Consider the following 19,399-nt stretch of genomic DNA (forward strand, 5'->3'; position numbering starts at 1 on the left):
TTTCGACATCAGCATCACAGGAGCAGGGTAAGGGTAAGGAGCCAGTGCAGGAGGAAGGGCCATTAGGTGAGTGAGAGACCAAGTTTGTTCTCCTCCAGGATGATGAGACAGATGCAGAACCAATAAATGAGGAGCTCACAGAGATCATCCAGGAGCAGCAGTCAGTGATTGTCTCCTTGTCCCTTGACTTGGAGAGGGCCAAATGGAACATGAACTACTTGGAGTAAAGAAACAAACAGCTTGGGGACCAACAGATTATCATGGAGCTGCAAAACATCCGTGAGCATCACCAAGCTGCTCAAAGAAGAAGGGTTGTGCTCACATCTTTGGAGCAAGAGATCAATGAGGATCGGGAGGCCAACCTTGAGAGGGTCAACATGCATTTGGAGAGGCTGCTGGACAAAGCTGACCAGGACCTTGCTCTATTGATACATATGGCTTTTCATTACAGGGTGCAAAACATGAGTGCACAGGCTCGGATAAGGAGTTTAAAAGAAAAAATGAGGAAAGCAAGAAGAAGGGAAAAATGGGAAAAAGAGCAAGATAGGCTTAGAATCTTTCCTGAGGCTTCCTTGGCTTAGCATGGCACCCCATAGAGAACCTCCAACCCAAATTTCAAAAAATTTGGGGAAATTTTGGTCACTTGATAATTTTTTGGGTAAAAAATAGGGATTTTCTCCCTGTGCGCCGCGCCACTGGCGCGACGCTAAAATTTTAGGGCTCAAATTGAGAAATGGCTTGCCGATTTGGATTCATCATAAAAAATTATGACTACTGGTGTCCGGGCGAGAGATTTGGGCAAGATCTAGGTCTCCTAAAGGTCAAAAAACACCCAAAAATGGCCTCTCTACCACTTTTTTGACACACAGAAAGCAGTCTTGGTAGAATGGAGATTTGGAGGGGCAAATGAGCACCAAATTTGAAAATTCTAGTTGGGTTAGAAATTTGACAGGACAAGCTTTCCAACAAGCCCACTTGGGCACATTTTGGACACCTGAAAGTGCCCCAAAATAGGTCCCAAAGTAGCGCGACGCACAGAAAAAATGGCATGGCGCACAAAGGAAAAAATTGCCAATTTGCTTCCGTTTCACGAAATTTCAAGTCGCGGCTTCTCCAAGTGGGCCTGCTCATCTGCACTTCGGTTTTTTTTGTCACCAAAGGTGGCATTTAAAGAGGGTTTTCTCAAGATGGGCTTCTATCCAAGTGGCGAAGGAAGGCAAATGGTCACCCAAAGCCAAATGTCATGTTTGCAACGCTGCACCTGTAGCTGATGGTTGGCTCTCCATCTCCATTTCGTAATGATTCGAGTAACTCCTCAACCCTTGGGTTTTCTATCTCTTCCTCACACATTCTATATGTTGTGTTCAAGTTATGTGCAAAGGGTTGGTTGGCTTGTACATTCTGGGAGATTGTGGGAAAGAAACTATGTTTCTTCACTGTGTATTTTTTACAGAGAATTAATGAAAGGCAACAGCTCTGTTTCATGAGATTCTTGTGGTTGTGAGTGTAGAAAATGTATTTCTTATGTGTTCATATGTATTTATTTATGTTTCATAATTCATTTCATGCTCATTTCCAGTGAAATTTTCTGAGTGAGATTAGGTAGAATCCAATTTTTATTGCTTTGCCTGTGGGAAAATTTCATGTTTCAATATTATTCTTCTATTGAAAAGGATTCTTGTCACTATGACCTTTTCACTTTCTTCAGCAATCTATTCATGCCGTTGTACCTCAAACTAAATTGTTACATTTTCCGCCTACCTTGCCTCACCGAATAATTTGTGCCTTCATATTCAATTCTCTGTTCTTTGCTGAGCGTCGGTCCCATAACATCCCAGAATCTCGGTCATTTCATAAAATTCTTTTCAGAATCCCTTTTCACTTACTAGCCTAAGGTAAATATTACATTGTGAGTCATCTCAGACTGTTTCGATCATCTATTCACTGAGCGTGACTCGGAGAGATCCCTCTCCTGCTATGGTAGGGATAGCTACTAGACTGAGTGTGATTTGTGGTTACCCTAATTTTTTCCTTCCTTCAGCCTAAGGAAAATTTAGGTGCTAACACAACTATCAACAATTATTTATCTGTCTATTCCCTCTCCTTGTGAAGATCTTGAATTTCATTTAGTCGACGATGCCCTGATGGAAAATGCGTTCCTTTGAGAGTGAGTCTTGGTGAAATCACAACACTTGCATGTTTAACTAGTAAAACCTACTCTAGTTAGTTTTCTATATTCAGTTAACCTTTGTCAACTCAATCTGGTAGAGTAAGGTGAAGGGGGAAAACATTAACAATTATGTACGAGGTATACATAAACATCCTTCTCTAATGGGACAACCTCTTCTACTCTAAATAAGTCGGGATCCATCTTATGCCTCATGAAATAAATAAGTGCATATGCACAGTTATTTGGAAAATGAAAAATGAAAAAATGAAATAGAGGTGAAAGAAGAGAAAGGATTACTAAGAAGAGAGGTGAAATAAGTAACTATGTCGGGATACTATCTAGGCTCGCTGGTAGTGGAGCAATGCTTTTGTTCCTGAAGTGACTTTGTTGGGGTATTGTATAGACTTGCTAGAAGTGGAGCAACACCAGAGATGAAACTAAAACTTTGATAGTCTATAATACTTGTGCATCAATATACTGCTAATACCTAATCAAAACAACTCAATTGGCTTGGTATGTGTGTTGCTGATAAAGAGAATGGTAGGGACTAGATTTTTAACTCAACCTAGTGAAGGAACCATGACAATCAAAGGATTGAACAATACTTATGGAAGAGTTAGAATCACTTTACATGAGACAAGGTCCATACAGAGAGCTGGAGTTCTACTAGTGTGTCACCAATGTTGTAGAAACTACAATAACCCTCTAAAATTTTGCCTCTACTTCATTTTGGAGCCTACCTCCTCAAGTCATAGTAAGTCATCTTATGCTGACCCAACAACTTATGCTTTAATTGTGTTTTATCTTCTGCTTAATGTTTGTGTTTTCCAACTTTTTTTTATATCTAATCCACAAGCCAATCTCTTCACTTAGTTTCAACCTAGATCTAGGCATGCCTTAGTGAACTGCACAATCCTTGAGGGAAACTAACCTTCATTCCAGGAATTGCATAGTCCAAGCCTTGAGGGAAACTAACCTTCATTCCAGGAATTGCACAATCCAAGCCTGCAGTGAGCCTTTAGCTCCAAAACTACATAGAGCTAGCTAACAACTTCTCATTAGCTAGGAAATTTCATAGAGCATGAGGGGCATCCTGAGCTACTGAGCCCAGGAATTACACAGAATCTTTCCCTCAATGGTTGCCCAATGCATGAGCTAGTGAATTGTGTAGTTTCCCTAGGAACTGCACAACCTCTCCACGCATGCATGACAACCTTTTCCTAAAAAAAAAAAAAAAAACGAGTGAAAAATCATCCCTAAAAAATAGGGATCTAGTTTTAGCAGTTAGAGTTACAATTGAATTATTTTTAGAAATTGCCACCAAGTGTCACTTTTCCCTAGATTTTTGACCTTCACATCATAAACCCTAAATTGACCAAATCTATTTAGTGGATGCCTGGAGAGCTCACTTTCACATTCAATCTTGGAGCTCTGGCATTCCCGAGGAGATCTAGGAACCTTTGACATGGTCATCGCAACTTTTCCATGTAAGTATTGCTTTTCTAGTGTTTTGTTGCTTTCTCTATCACTTTTATTTTCTTGGCTTGTAAGAGTGTTGTTTTACCCATTTTATTGAACGACCACTGTCATTTTGATTTTTTTTAACTTGTATAAGTTTTTTTTTAAGTTTTACATTGCCTTTTCCAAGTGTTGCATGCATAACCTAGTTTTTTCACTAACGACTACCATTGCGGTGACCCTCTCCACAACCTTCATCGTTCTTCAGTTTGATTGATTCATGCACTTGTTTTGTTTGCATGCATCATCATTCACTCAGATATGCACCCACCTTCACTTATACTTTCAAATCTACTCATTTTCATGTTTCCATTGAGAATATTTGGGCTTCCTTGTCCCGGATCTAGCTCTTCCCAGGGATGTACTACACATTTCTAGATGTCAAGTCTCGACCTTGGCCACAGGAATTGCATAGAGGTTGCCAAGGCCTAGCTCCAACTACGCACTTTGGTCACTGGGATTTTTCAATGTGCATTCTCAACTAGCTTGAGCCTGACTAAACTATGCATTGCTCTGAATCAGCTGGTAGTTAGTCACCTCTGAGAGCCAGTATTACACAATTCTTCCCAGTAGATGCCCAATTTTTTGTTTGATATGTCCTTTAATTTCTTTCACTTTCATGCTAATATTTTTATGCCATGAGTGTCCTCTCTGTCTCTAGGTATATTAGTTGTTGAGAAACTCTCCAATAGTTACAGGTACAATGGCTTCCAAGAGAGCTGCATCAAGGGATACCTATTGAAAGTACCACTAGGGATGTAATGGAGCGAGTTTCAGTGAATTTACTAGTTTATGCAGACACTCAGTTGTTCATTGAGAAGTGCATGAAGTTAGCATGGCAGGAAATCAAGGATATATTTGCAGGAGACTTCAAAGAAGATCTTGGAGATCAACATGTGTATGTCAATATCCACTGGTCAGGCTTACATACGGATGCATGCAGTTACCACACATTCCCATGTCCATATGTCATCCACTGGATTGTCTCACACATATATCCCGAGACTATGACATTGAGCAGTGCCATTGGAACATAACTCGTTGCTTTCAGGGCAGAGAATTACCATCAGATCTATCACTTACCTCATTCAATGAACTGCAAGGATGAACATTTCTATGTTGCCCACATCTACGTAAACACCAGGGATATTATAAGGCACTGGGTGTAGGAGCCTTAAAATTTCAGATCCATGCCCAATCATTTTTACATGATGATGTCACTTAAAATGTTCTACAAGTTTTTAATCATCTTTGCATGCAGCTTGTACAGTCAAGAAAGCACAGACACCTTTATGTAGAATTGGATGTTTGTGTTGGAGTAGTTGGTGAATGATGGAAAACCATTGAACTGGTTGGATCTATTCGCTCATAAGTTGAAAGTCATGTGACTAACACCCGAGATCTGCCCAAGGATGAGAAAGAGAGATTCCATGTGTTCGTGTATTTACTTGATGTAATATGTTCCCAACATCAGTTTCTTGGCATGGGTTGGATGTGGACACCACAGGATCATGCCGTCAATATTTGTTGCAAGTTGCTTTCTGAGTGTAGATACTGAGGAAATATGGTGAGGCTAGTTGACCATTTCATCACCCCTATATAAAAGTTTATCTTTGAGCATGATCCACCTGCCATGTCCAAGAAGCATTGCAGGAATTACTTAACATTTTATATTGGTATGCCTCACCTGATCGCACCTTCATCAGGATGTTTGGCAAAGAGAAGCCTGCACATGTTCTACCAAGGTTTTCCATAGAGAAGTTGGTGATGCAAGAGGTCACTTGTAAAAAATCTTCACATGATTATTAAGAGAGTTTGATAGTGTGAAAAAGGCACCATGGCCTAATCTTCCTTTACAGATTTGATTTTGAGTGATCAAGAGCTTCAAATATGTGGATGTAGAAGTCGAGATAGTGAAGTATGAGTTCAACAATAGAGATTACAATATGTATGATCCCCATGCGATTTGCAAGAACCACCGTGTGAGAGTGTATTTTCCATGGATCCATGGAGCATGTCATAGGGCAGAGGAGTACCCTTGAAGGTATTGTTACAACCCCTTCAAGCTCAATAAACCAGAAAACATAACCACAGAATGGAAAGTTGCTCTGTAGGCAACAACACCATAGGAAGCAACAACAACAACAAAAATAAGCAGCAAATTGGCATAGGATAAGGGTAAGAGGTGATTTCTGAGAACTCAAAGGCTTAGAAAAGCTACAAGTTCAAATAATACCCTCTCATTGAGAAATCATCCTTAGCAATAGAGGAAAAGAGGCAAAAGCGCATAAAGAGAGCAAAACAGAGGAAGAGAGAGAGGAAAAGGTTGGAGGAAGAAGAAAGGAAGTTGTAGAAAACAAAGAAGAAGTTGAAAGAAGAAGAGGAGCTAAGAAGGAGAGATAGGGAAGAGAAGAAAAAACAGGAACAAGAGGAGTTATAACAGCTAGTAGATGAAGAAGAGGGTGAGTAGATGCAGGATCGAGAGCTTCCTCAACAGATTGAGAAAATGGTTGAAGAAATGGACATGGAGTTGCGATAGGAGCCATAGGTCCTAGATATCCACCACATGTAGAGATCATTCGAGGTCGCCTCGTAGTCTCCACCACCTCTAGTATCAGAACCAGTCTTGAGCGAGAAAGGAGAGGTTATTCTCCTTGATGATGATCCAATGATGGATGTGTAAAATCTGTCATTTGATGAGTTGCAGCATAGGATTGTATTGGCACGAGGAAAGAATTTCCTGGATGATCACGCATCACATGCATTCATGAAGGAAAGGATGATAGTTCTAGATGTCACGAAGCATCCAATCACCATGGGTGATGCCATTGTGGCTTATGCAGCAACCACAAGCTTAAAAGTCAAGTTCTTATTAGAAAAGAATGAACGGATGGCTAAGAGCTTGCAAGCGACTAGGCATAAAGTAGAAAAATCTATAGGATACGCAATGGTTGAAATGAGGAAGGTGATACTGGTTGATGTCTTAGCTCTTGAGGCCACCATGTGGAAACTTTATGATAGATTTTTCATCGTGCATAAGGTGGTTTTCCATCTATTTAGTTTTCAGCGGTGGAGCAGAAATATTTTCCAAACTCTTACAGAGATACACACTACTATCACTCATGTGAAGGAATAGAGAATGAGATACAAAGGAGCCCCTCTTCACTTTCCCAAGAGGATGAAGCCACAGACAGAGCTAGACAAAGGTAAGATCCCAATGCAAGTCCAGAACTTTGAGAAACTCACCCCATTCATTAGTAACATAGAGGATCCATATGCACGGTTGTTCAAGAGTTTGAATGTGATGGCGAGGATGCACAAGATCCCATCAATTGGTTCTCTCACCATATCTAGGGAGAAGAACCAAGTCCGACTAGAGATTGATAGGCACGTGGAGTAGCCAAGGAAAGATGCCATCAGTGATGACTTCGAGATGAGTGCAGAAAAGATGCAGAAGTACATCCGTGATCCTGTCATAGTCAAACACATGTCACAGTCTCTTTAGGATTAGTTGGAAAAAGGTTCCACGACCATATACCCACAAACTATGGAGGTAAGAGTCTACTTCTAGAAAGACACTATCAAGCAATATGGGGACACCATAGCATAATACCAATCTTGGTATCAGTATGTCACTGAGAGTCATCAAGTGGATGTTTCCGAGTTAGTATTTCCCCAAACTTCTGAGTCATAGTGCTTTTTCTTATAAGGTGGTCTCTAGCCTATTTTGTCTCACATGGGTATACATGGAAGACGTATATTATTTGTAAATATGTTGTAAGTTAAATTCCAAGTGTCATTAGTGGAATGTGAATAGTCGCTATGTAATGTAATGAGTTATTTGTAAATAAGTTGAAGGGTCATGAGGCTAGTCAAAGGGTCAAAGGGGAATGTCAAGGGTCACCCCACCCTTTGTTATAAATAGAACCCCATAACTCATAGAACTGGCTTTTGGGAGCCAAGATTTTGGATAGGCTTAGGCTTAGAGAAGGATTGGGAGTACTTTGACGAGCCTTGGTTTCTCCATAATGTAGAGCGAGTATACTTATTTGGAGGAGTAGTTGTTCATGACTATAATGTTCCAGTATTGTGGCTAGTGGTTGTCAATGGCACATGTATGGATGGAAATTTAAATTAATAATAATATAACTGATCCAACACATTTTCATCCATATGTTGTTATTGCAGTTGGAATATTTTGGTTTCTTTAGGAATATATGTTGTTTAACTTACGTATTTTGTTATCAACTATTTTGTTTGAAATTGTATGAATTTGGTAGAAGGTGTGTTGCTAGATTAACCTGTCACTTTGCGTTGTGGACTACTTCGCGCTACAACTTGTGATGTCATTCCACTCATGTGTTCACTTCAGGCTGCTTACTATTACAGGCTTATAAGGGACACAGTTACTTTTCCCTTCTGTGTGTTGAAACCCCAACGCATCTCATTTGACTCACTGTAAGGTCACACACTTGCTTCAAACCAAAGTCATCATACATATCTCTGCGTGCAACCATGGTAAAGGCAATACATTAGCACCCATTACTAGGACTCCTACTTCAAACAGTCTGAGGTCTAGTTAGGACTTCTTACCGAGGAGATCCCCTTGAATTTTTACAGGTCCAACACCATCAACATTTCTAGCACTAGAAGGAGGGCCATATGAGAAGTTGAGCCCTCAAATTATGTTTTGAATCTCTGCACATCATTCATGACTTATCTGAACCCCTTCATGTTTTTCTCATGCTTATGATTTTGAGGTGTCAGAGGATGTTATCAATGGCCTGTCATCACTTAATTATGACGATGAAGGAAAAAAAACCTTGTTAAGACACTGAGTTTCCCTTTTGGGCTTCTATGAAAGGAATGAAGACCCCTCAGACGACATTGTCTTTGGGTTGTTCATTTACAAGTTTGAAAGGCACATTAAGAAATGGTGTCTCACATTACCTGCATCTATTATTCACTCTTTCAATCACATTATCAGAGAGTTAGGTCATGCTTTCTTTCATTATGACTGTAAAGAAATTAATCGCAAAATCTTAAAATTATGAAAATGACCTAACGAATCTGTGGTGCAATTTTATCAATGCTTCCATCATATTGGCTTTCAATTTCTAGAAGATGAATTTTATTGGGAATTTATCACTGAAAGGATTAAGTATCTTCTTCACATATCTAACAATCCACATGAGTTATAATCATTCGATCCCCTCCCAGCATACCTCGGTGTTAGAGCTTCTAAATATGAGATGAGAAAGGTTGTTGTCACAAGTGACCATCCATCCACTTTTCATCAAATAGCTCCAGCTCCGCGGGACAAGGTGGAATAATTTGTGAATCCACGTGTTTAATTGTCACCTCCTGCCACCCCTCCTACTCTAGATTTCATCACAGATATGGACTGCAAGCATGATGGTTGTCACGTGGTCTCATCTCCTCAACCTCCGTCTTCTGGTTCTTGTGATCCTTCGAATTTTGGTGTCTTGTGTTAATCCATTCTAGATTCCATGATTCTGGATTATGAAACAAAGAAGTTATGATCAAAACACTCCAGGTTAGCATAACTGGTCACTGCTCTCCCGCAGGAAATAAATTAGTTTTACTTTGTTATTTTTTCCATGGATTTGTTTTACAGAGTAACTACTTGTTATTTTTTTGCATACTTCTTGGATTAGGGGAGCCTGATCACCTCTCTTTCTCCATGATATAATTTTTTATTACAGGTAGAAACTCTTTTTTGTAGGTCCTAGGAGAATAAAGAGGTCAATTTATGAACGAGCAATTCTTGAAAGAAATGTTAATGAAACAAGGGAATTTTATCCAATTCATTACCTAACACATTCATAATAGAAGAAATGGAGAATTGATTTCCATTTGAAGATTCATGTCATTACTACCAAAGCATTTTTCTAAGAGATCATTTTTTTTTTCCATTGACAGATTGGTGTCCCCTTAGGAAACAACATCGTACATGTTCTAAGTTAATTTATTTATTTATTTACTATTTCTAAATAAAATGTTGTTTCTTTTCTAATTTATTTTATGTTTTCGTGTTTCAGGTTTTTCTTCCTTCAAAGTTGTAGTTGTCATTCCATTGGTGAATGCACAGTGGCTATTCCGTCAAATGAATAGTTGTTGTTCGATAGAACAGACAATTGATGTCAAATCGATTAAACAACTCCAATTTCCTTTTGTGTGTTTGTTGTTCAATCAATTGAACAACTCCAATTTCATTTTGTGTGTTTGTTGTTCAATCAATTGAACATTACAAATTTCTTTTTTAGTGTCTTATTGTTCAATTGATTGAATGATTGTTATTCAATCAATTGAAAAACACCGATTTCTTTGATGAGAGTTTTGTTGTTCAATCAATTGAATAACACCGATTTCTTTTTGTGTGTATTGTTGTTCAATCAATTGAATGACACCAACTTATTTGTGTGTGCATATTGTTGTTCAATCGATTGAACGATTGTTGTTCAAGCAATTGAACAACACTTATTTTTGTGTGTGTATTTTCGTTCAATCGGTTGAACAATTGTTGTTAAATCAACTGAGCAACACTTTCTTTTGGTATGTGTTGTTGTTTAATCGATTGAAGGATTGTTGTTTAATCAATTTAAAAATACTTTGTGTGTCCTGTTGTTCAATCGATTGAATGATTGTTGTTCAATCAATTGAACATCACCTATTTGTTTCCATGTTTTTTTTATGTTCAATCCTTTGAACTATTGTTGTTCAAACAATTGAACAACACTCTTTGCGTGTTTGTTGTTTAATCGATTGAATCATTCTTGTTCAATCAATTGAATAACACTTATGTTGTTTTATTGTTTATTCGTTTGAACGATTGTTGTTCAATAACTTAGAAAGAACCTTTTGCATGTTTGTTGTTCAATCGTTTGAACGATTACTGTTCAATCAATTGAACAACGCTTTTGGTGTTCTGTTGTTCAAATCGATTGAACGATTGTTATTGTTGTTCAATCAATTGAACAACACTTTTTATGTTTTTACGATTTTGTTGTTCAATCGATTGAACGATTGTTGTTCAACCAATTGAACAAAACTTTTGCATTTTTACGATTTTGTTGTTCAATTGATTGAACGATTGTTGTTCAATCAATTGAACAACACTTTTTGTGTTTTCTTTTATTTTTCTATTGAATGAATTGAATGATTGTTGTTTAATCAATTGAACAACACTTTTGCGTTTTTACGATATTGTTGTTCAATCGATTGTTGTTCAATCAATTGAACATCACTTTTTGCATTTTTTCGATTTTGTTGTTCAATCGATTGAACTGTTATTCAATAAATTGAACGACACTTTTGCATTTATATTACTTTGTTGTTCAATCGATTGAACGATTGATGTTCAATCAATTGAACAACACTTTTTTCATTTTTGTGTTGTTGTTCAATCGATTGAACGATTGTTGTTCAATCAATTGAACAACACTTTTTGAGTGTGTATTGTTCAATCGATTGAATGATTGTTGTTCAATAAATTGAACAACCTCAATTTTTATTTTTGTGTGTTTGTTGTTTAAATTGGTAGAATGAATAACTTTGATTTCTCTTTGTTGTTTAATCGCTCGTCACGCTTTTTGCCTTTTTAATTTCTCTTTTATGTTTTCTTAGCAAAACCATCTATTTGGATTTGGAATTTGTACCCGAGATAAAGGAAAAACAATAATACTAATACCATTATGACTTGTAAAACCTTTGATGGTTATCTTTATTTCAAAACCTATCTAGTTCATTTATATAATGACAGGCTGAATATCTTCTCTTTGGACATATCATAAAATGATTTATTATCTTAATACTATTCTTATTTATCTTTTACACTATCAATGGATAAATCCATTTGGTATGATGATATAGGGACAAAAGCATAACTTTCATTGGCAATTTTTTTACTTCTTGCGCCATCCCTGACTCTTAAGGAGTAAATGAGCCTTCCTCCCTTTACAAAAAAAACATGAAAATGCAACACACATCTTCTTAAAGAGGATAGGGGGTCTCATCATGAGCCAACGTACTATGATCATAAGGATGTAACAAGTGACATTCCATTATGGCCACCACACCAGGGTAATGACCTTCTAGATAGTCAAAACTATCAGAAGGACAGGATGTCTCATCACGAGCCGGTCTGATCACTTTGTCATATCCTGGTGAATGGAACTATGATTATCTAGTTACCATGGAAACATAGCGGTCTCTTTATAGCAATAAAAAAGAAAACCATCTAAATACTAAATGGAGGACTTTGGCTCATTTTTGTGTTAAAAAGAAACCCTGTTGAGGATATGAATGCCTGCTGGAAGCAGTGGCTCTACTTGTGGTATTGAAGTGCTATGTTAAATTGCCAAATATTCTTTATCCTATTATTTCCTTTTGATTCATTTTTAAAGTTCAATTTACCATTTGAACAACATTTATAACTCTATTAACCAATATGCATGGTAAACTATACTAGTATATGCATTATACCAATACTGTCTAACCAATTGATACTAGCAGTCATTATCATCTATTTCTAGTCATTCTTTGGTCACATTTTTCCACCTAAGGAAATATCTCTTCACATAATGATCAATCCTCTGTTTTATTCCTTTTGCAGCAATTCCCCTTTTTCACGGCCTATACTGCTCTGATTGCTTTTGTGTATTTTATGCCACTTTGATTGATTGTCTGACAGCATTTATGAATCCTCAACGTCCTCTCCCTTTTTCCTATGCTTTATGGTAATGGACACCATTTTCTAATTGGAGGGGGGAAGGTATGCATTATGGGATAACAAGCGTAATAATTACCAAACTCCACCATAACTTGCTGATTTGACAAAATATTATTATTGCATTTATAAAAAAGATTTTTTTATTGAAATATTTGCGTGCAACTTATATGTTGTTGCCTACAACTAAAATTGTGGATTCAAAAAAATTTCATGCAGATTAGTGAATTGTTTATAGGAGAACAACAAGTATGGGGGGGAACTCTATTTGCAACGAGCCCACACTATTGAAACTAACAGAAGAGGCTCAAACAACTGGCGAATGTGAACAATTATTCAGATAGGATTTGTTTGCATGGCTTCCACCATTTGCATCACCTTCAGCATCAGCTTAGCCTACATCAGCTTCAACAAATGTCAGTCCATACATGACATTCCACATTTTTTTTGGAGGTAAAACTTGAGGTAAAATAGTATAAGTTTTTGATTTATTAAAAATTTAGGAGACTTTCATGAAAATCAATTGATTATTTATCATCATTCATTACACATCTTTACCGCGTCCCATTTTTCAAAGACATAGAAGCTTTCAGTTTGGGGGAGTGTTAATTTCATTCATTTACTTATTATGACCATGCCATTAATACTCTATATTATCTATTGATCTCCATACCTCCATTATTCCATGTTGTTTTACACCAAGTATAGATTTCAACAACGATTGTAGAAACCACCTCAATTTGTTTTCTAGAATTACATGAGGGCATGCTAATTCTTTAGTTTGGGGGAGGAATTGCTACACATGATGGATGTTTTCTACTTTCTTTCTAATTTAAGGCACAGTTTCATTTTTATACAATGCAAAAATTGATTTGTGTATATCTTTAAAACTATAAACTGAATTCTTTTGATTTTTGGACAGCAAAGAGGTATCATTAAAATAAAGAAACCCTGAAAATTGCAAGTTAAATTAGTTTGTAAAATTTCAAAAATCATGCACTATCACCTACAAGCATTTTTCTTATATCTCATTTTATGTGCATTAAAACGATCTGATTTTTGGATTAGAGAAACATTAATATAGTAGAAATTTTCTTGCAAAATTTCAACAAAATATGGTTTGTAGCTTTTGAGAAAATGATTAATAAAGTTTGACATTACTTATATCATATTTTGCGGCAAATTCATATACATATAGTTGAAAGTCAATGTGAAAATTGTTACGCATTCATCAAAATTGCTAAAATTGAATATTCATTATTTGAGGAAGAACTCATTTGTTCCATCAATCTCATGGGATGGGATGAACATTTTTGTATTATAGCTTGGTTAATACAGAGGCTTTTGGTTGCATGATGACATGCAACATATTCAGTTTGGGGGTATGTTGGGCCACTAATTTGTCATTATTATTATAACTTTTTAACATCTATTTCATCCCTTTCTACCATTCTTTATCATGTTATTTATCATAATCTATCATATAATTCCATTTTATAGTTATTTATGTTCTTGTGAGTAAACACTATTTGTTCTCCTTCATTTCTAATAAATTGATGATTATTATGCATGATTTTTCCAATGATGGTTTATTGATGAATTTGTTGTAACATTACTAATGATTTTAGCCTCCAAGATCTTTTCCAGATTGCAAATATGATTTCCAGTTCATAATCAAATATTCCAACTCACAAATTCATTGGAATAAGAAGTGGCAGTTTTGCATTGGACGGTTCAAACAAATTAAGGAGAATCTTGACAAGCCGAGACATGGGTTTTGTGCAGAACGAATCAAATTAGTTTGTAGCAAGAAGTTTTCCAAAATTTGGTTTGGATTGAGAGAAATGGAAGGTTCTTCAAAGGTGATTTTCTCAGATTTTTTGTTGTGGCAATTTTCCAAATTCTTCCAATTGCAATATCAAATTCGACTTGTTCTTACTGAATGTTAATGGAAAGATATTTCAGATCTGATCTCATTTATTAAGATTATGTAATCAATCCAAAATTTTAATGGAAATCATTTTTTAATCAACTTTGTTGTAACTTCCCTTTGCTCTCTGTGTATTTAAAAGAAAACAAAGATCAAAGAGAATAGGATAATGGGGGGATAATTGAGGGATAATTAGGAGATAGGTGATGTACAATTATTAGATAGGATGTAGGAGATGAGATAAGAGATGAGAGATGGGAGATGGATACTTGTTTAATTTGAGGCAAAGGTAAGAGCTTCATTATGATATAATTATTTTTCTCATATATTTTAATGAAAGAAGTTATCCATTGAGTTCTACATCTGTTATTTGTAATTTGATCTGAGTTATTTCTCAAGGTGGAACTAGGTCTTGGGCAGTTGGGCCCACTACCTTAGACGAGGTGATGCTTTGAACATGTAAATTAGTGTATTTATGTATATGTTTATTTGAATTTCAATTGTCATTCCTTAAAGTAGATTTCCTTTCTTTTAACGAATTTTTTGTTTGTTGCATTTTCGAGATTTATTGTTTCTTGCAATTTCTAGATATCATTTAATTTACTGCTCTAAATTAGCATTTAATTTATTTGGGTGCAGTAGGTTAAATTTTGAATTCAAAAATGTGTGATTTAATTTAGCAATGATTCAAGTTGTTTGATTAGCATAATTGTTTTTCCGATCATTTACTTTCTTCTTTTTAATTTTAGTTTTGTTATTTAAGTCTTACATTTTATTTCTTGTTGAATGAGCTTGATAGTATAGAACACAATCATATAGGAATAGTGTTAGTTGTTGGTATTGTTATTCATATATTTTTCTGATGGCCTTGGAATAAAAAGATGCTCCTCAGGTTGATTATTAATGTCTAGGTGCTTAGTTGTTTTATTTATTTATTAAGAAATTAATTTTACCCAACACCCTCAATTTCTCAAGGCACTTCAGCCTAAGTTCATGGTTAGGTCAGGCTCTCATAGCCTTGAAGTCAATTCCACTTCCGATCATAAAACTATTGAATCACCCCATGATCTTCATCACTCTCTTCTTCACATAAAAAATAAATCCAGTTTAGAGCTTTCACATCCTCCACCAGAATCACACAAGCCTATCACTCATGCACTGGAGGAGTCATACGTAGCAAGCACTATGTTGAAATGAAAATTTTCTTCCTTTTCTCATGTTTTCTCGTTTGTCACATTTGAAAGAGTGTACATCTTTTTTGTCCACATGTAGTGTGATGCAACATCATGATACGTCTACAAGGTGCCTTTCATGTGCTTTTAATATCTATATATTTTTTGTAAACGCATTCAAACTTCGAATGTTCTATTTTTCATTGCTTTATCTTTCTTATTTCTTATTTGGCTTTAATATCTTTCTTGTGAGTCATGCCATCACTTACATGGGTCAGCCAATGCACTGGTGGCTACATTGGAAATATCACTTCGCGTGAGTAGGCCCATGCTCTGCTTAACTTAGGAGTAGGGGTAGTGTTTGTTTTCTTGTTTTATGTTTGTTTTCTCTTTGATTTCTTACATTTTTTTTCTTCATTTTAATTATTTCTTTTGCTTGTCTGTTTGTTTATGCACCCATAGGATTAGTTTCCCCATTAAACCGTGTTTGGTTTCTTGAAACAAGGAGGGTGAAATAAAAGAGGACTTGTACACTTTCAACAATTAGATATCTGTCTATTCCCTCTCCTTATGAATATCTTGTGTTTATTTTAATTGCTGATACCCTGATGGAAAATACATTCCTTTCAGAGTGAGTCCTGGTGAAATCACAACACTTGCACATTTAACTAGGACCGCCTACTCTAATCTGTTTTCAATATTCAGTTAACCCTTGTCAACTCAGTCAAGTAGAGTAAGGTGAAGCGGGAAAACCTTAAAAGGTATGTTAGAGGTATATATAAACATCCTTCTCTAAAGGGATAACCTCTTTTACTCTCAATAAGTCAATATCCCTCTTCCACTTCATGAAATAAATAAGTACCTATGTACAGTTCTTTGGAAAATGAAAAATGAACAAATAAAATAAAGGCGAAGGAGGAGAAAGGCTTCCTATATAGAGAGGTAAAGCATGTAACTTAGTTGCAGTACTATCCAGAGTCACTAGCATTGGAGCAATGCGTGTGTTCCGAAATTCAATCCGTCAAGGTACTATCGAGGCCTGATCTAATGGAGCAACACCAGAGATGAAACTAAAACTTTGATAGCCTATATTACTTTTGCATCGATATACCCCTCATCCCCAATTGAAACAACTCAATTGAACTACCTTGGTATGTGTGCCACCAATAAAGAGAATGGTAAGGACTACATATTTAACTCAAGCTAGTGAAGAAACCATGACGAGCAAAGAATTGAACAATACTTCTGAAAGGGTTAGACTCACTTTACACAAGACAAGGTCCATACAGAGAGCTGGAGTTCTACTAGTGTGTCACCAATGTTGTAGTGGCTACAACCACCCTCCAAAATTTTCCTTATGCTTCGCTTTGGAGCCTCCCTCCTCAAATCACAATAGCTCATCTTACACTGATCCAAGAAATTGTGCTTTAATTGCATTTTATCTTATGCCTACGACTTGTGTTTTCCAACTTTATTTTCTATCTAACCCACAAGATGATCTCTTCATTTGGTTTCAACCTGAATCCATGCCTACCTTAGCAAACAGTGTAATACTTGAGGGAAACTAGCCTTCATTCAAGGAATTGTGTAGTCCAAGTCCACGATGAGCCTTCAGCTCCAAAATTGTGTAGAGCTAGCTGACATCTCGCTTTTAGCTGGGAAACTACATAGCGCATAAGAGGCAACCTAAGCCACTCATCCCAGGATTGTGCAAAATATTTCCCTCGGCAACTACCCTATGCATGAACTAGTGAGTTGTCCATTTTCCTCAGAAACTGCACAATATCTCTATGCATGCATGGTAGACTTTCCTAAAAAAGTGAAAAAGAAATTGAATTATGTTTTCAAACACCCAAAAAGTGTTTCTTTTTCCTAGATTTTTGGCCTTCGTGTCATAAACCCTAAATCGATAAAATCTATCTAGTGGATGCCACTAGATCTCATTTCCACATTCGATCTTGGAGCTCTGGAATTCCTGAGGAGATATATGAACCTTTGGCATGGTAGTCCTAAATTTTTTGGGTACGTCTTGCTTTTCTAGTCTTTTGCTACTTTTTTGGTCACTTTTGTTTGCTTGGCTTGTGAGAGTGTTATTTTACTCGTATTATTGAATGACCACTGGAGTTTTGATTTGTTTTAGCTTGTAAAGTTTTGTTTTAATCTTTTCATTGCCTTTCCCAAGTGTCGAATGCATAACCCAGTTTTGGCACTAATGGTCATTGTTGCGGTGACTATCTCCACAAGCTTCATTATTCTTTAGTTTGATTCATTCTTGCACTCATTGTGTTTGCATGCATCATCATTCACTCATATTTTCACCCACCTTCACTTCTACCTTTAGATCTACGCATTTTCATGTTGTGATTGGGCAGATCTGGGCTTCCTTGGCCTCAATCTAGCTCTTCCCTTGCATGGATTGCAAATTTCTGGATCTCAAGGCTCTGCCTTGGCCCCAGGAATTACACATAGGCTTCCAAGGCCTGGCCCCAGCTGCGAATTGTGAAAAGAGATGAGCCAGTACTTAACCTTAGCCATTAGTATTATGCAATCCGCAGTCCTAGTAGGCCTGAGCCTGACTGAACTATACATTACATAGTTCTATTCAGCAACACCTCCCTCTAGCAGTTGGAAATACACAATGCGTAAAACTATTTGGTAGTCAATCACTTCTGCAATCCAATATTGTGTAATTCTTCCCAGAAGAGGGATAGCTTTTTGCTTTATCTTTTATTGAAGTTCTTCTGATTTCACATTAATATATGCATGCCATGATTTTCCTCTCTGTCTCCAGGTACAACAATTATTGAGAAAATCTCAAATAGTTACAAGTAACATGCATTCCAAGAGAGAGGAAGTGAAGGATACCATTAAAAGTAGCACTCGGGATGCAGTGGAGTAGTTTTCCGTGATTTTACCAGCTTATGCAGACACTCAGTTATTAATTGAGAAGGGCATGAATTTAACATGTCAGGAAATCAAGGATATCTTTGCAGGAGACTTCAAGGAAGATCTAGAAGATCGGAAAGTGTGTGTCAATATCCACCAGTCAGGCTTACATAAGGTTGCATGTGGGCACCCCACATTCCCATATGTGAACATCATCCACTCGATTGTATCACACATGGATCCCAAGACTATGACATTGAGAAGTGCCAGTGGAACACAACTCGCTATGTTCACGGTAGAGAATTACCATCAGATGTATCACTCACCTCAGTTGGGAACCACATGGATGAAATTTCCTATGCCACTCACAGTTATGTAAACACCAGGGATATTATAAAGACATGGGTGAAGGAGACATCAAATTTCAAATCCACGTCCAATCATTTTTACAAGACAAAGTCACTCAAAAATTCGTACTAGTTCTTTATCATCTTTGCATGTAGATTGTATGGTCAAGAAAGCACAAAGACCTTTCTGCAGAATTGGGTTGGTGTGTTGGACCAATTGGTGAATGATGGAAAACCATTCAACTAGTTAGATATGTTGGTTGATGAATTGAAAATCCATGTGACTAACACCCAAAATATTCCCAAGGATGAGCAAGCAAGATTCTACATGTTTGCATATTTACTTGATGCAATTTGTGCCCAACATCAGTTTCCATGTATGGGTTGGATGTGGACACCACAAGATCATGTCGTCAATGTCTATTGAAGTTTCTTTCTCAGTGCAGCTACCAAGGATTTATGGTGATTCTAGCTAAAAATTTCATCACCCTGGTATACAAGTTGATCTTTGAGTAGGATCCACCTATCATGTCCCATGAAGCAATGGAGGCATTAGTTAACATTTTAGATTGGTATGCCTCACCCAGTGGCACCTTCATCAGGATGTTTCATGGAGAGAAGTCTTTG

The sequence above is a fragment of the Pinus tabuliformis genome, chromosome 2_2 (genome assembly GCF_031772625.1).
Source record: "Pinus tabuliformis cultivar Carrire ecotype Pingquan chromosome 2_2, CPIR1, whole genome shotgun sequence".
In the NCBI taxonomy this organism is placed as follows: Eukaryota; Viridiplantae; Streptophyta; class Pinopsida; order Pinales; family Pinaceae; genus Pinus; species Pinus tabuliformis.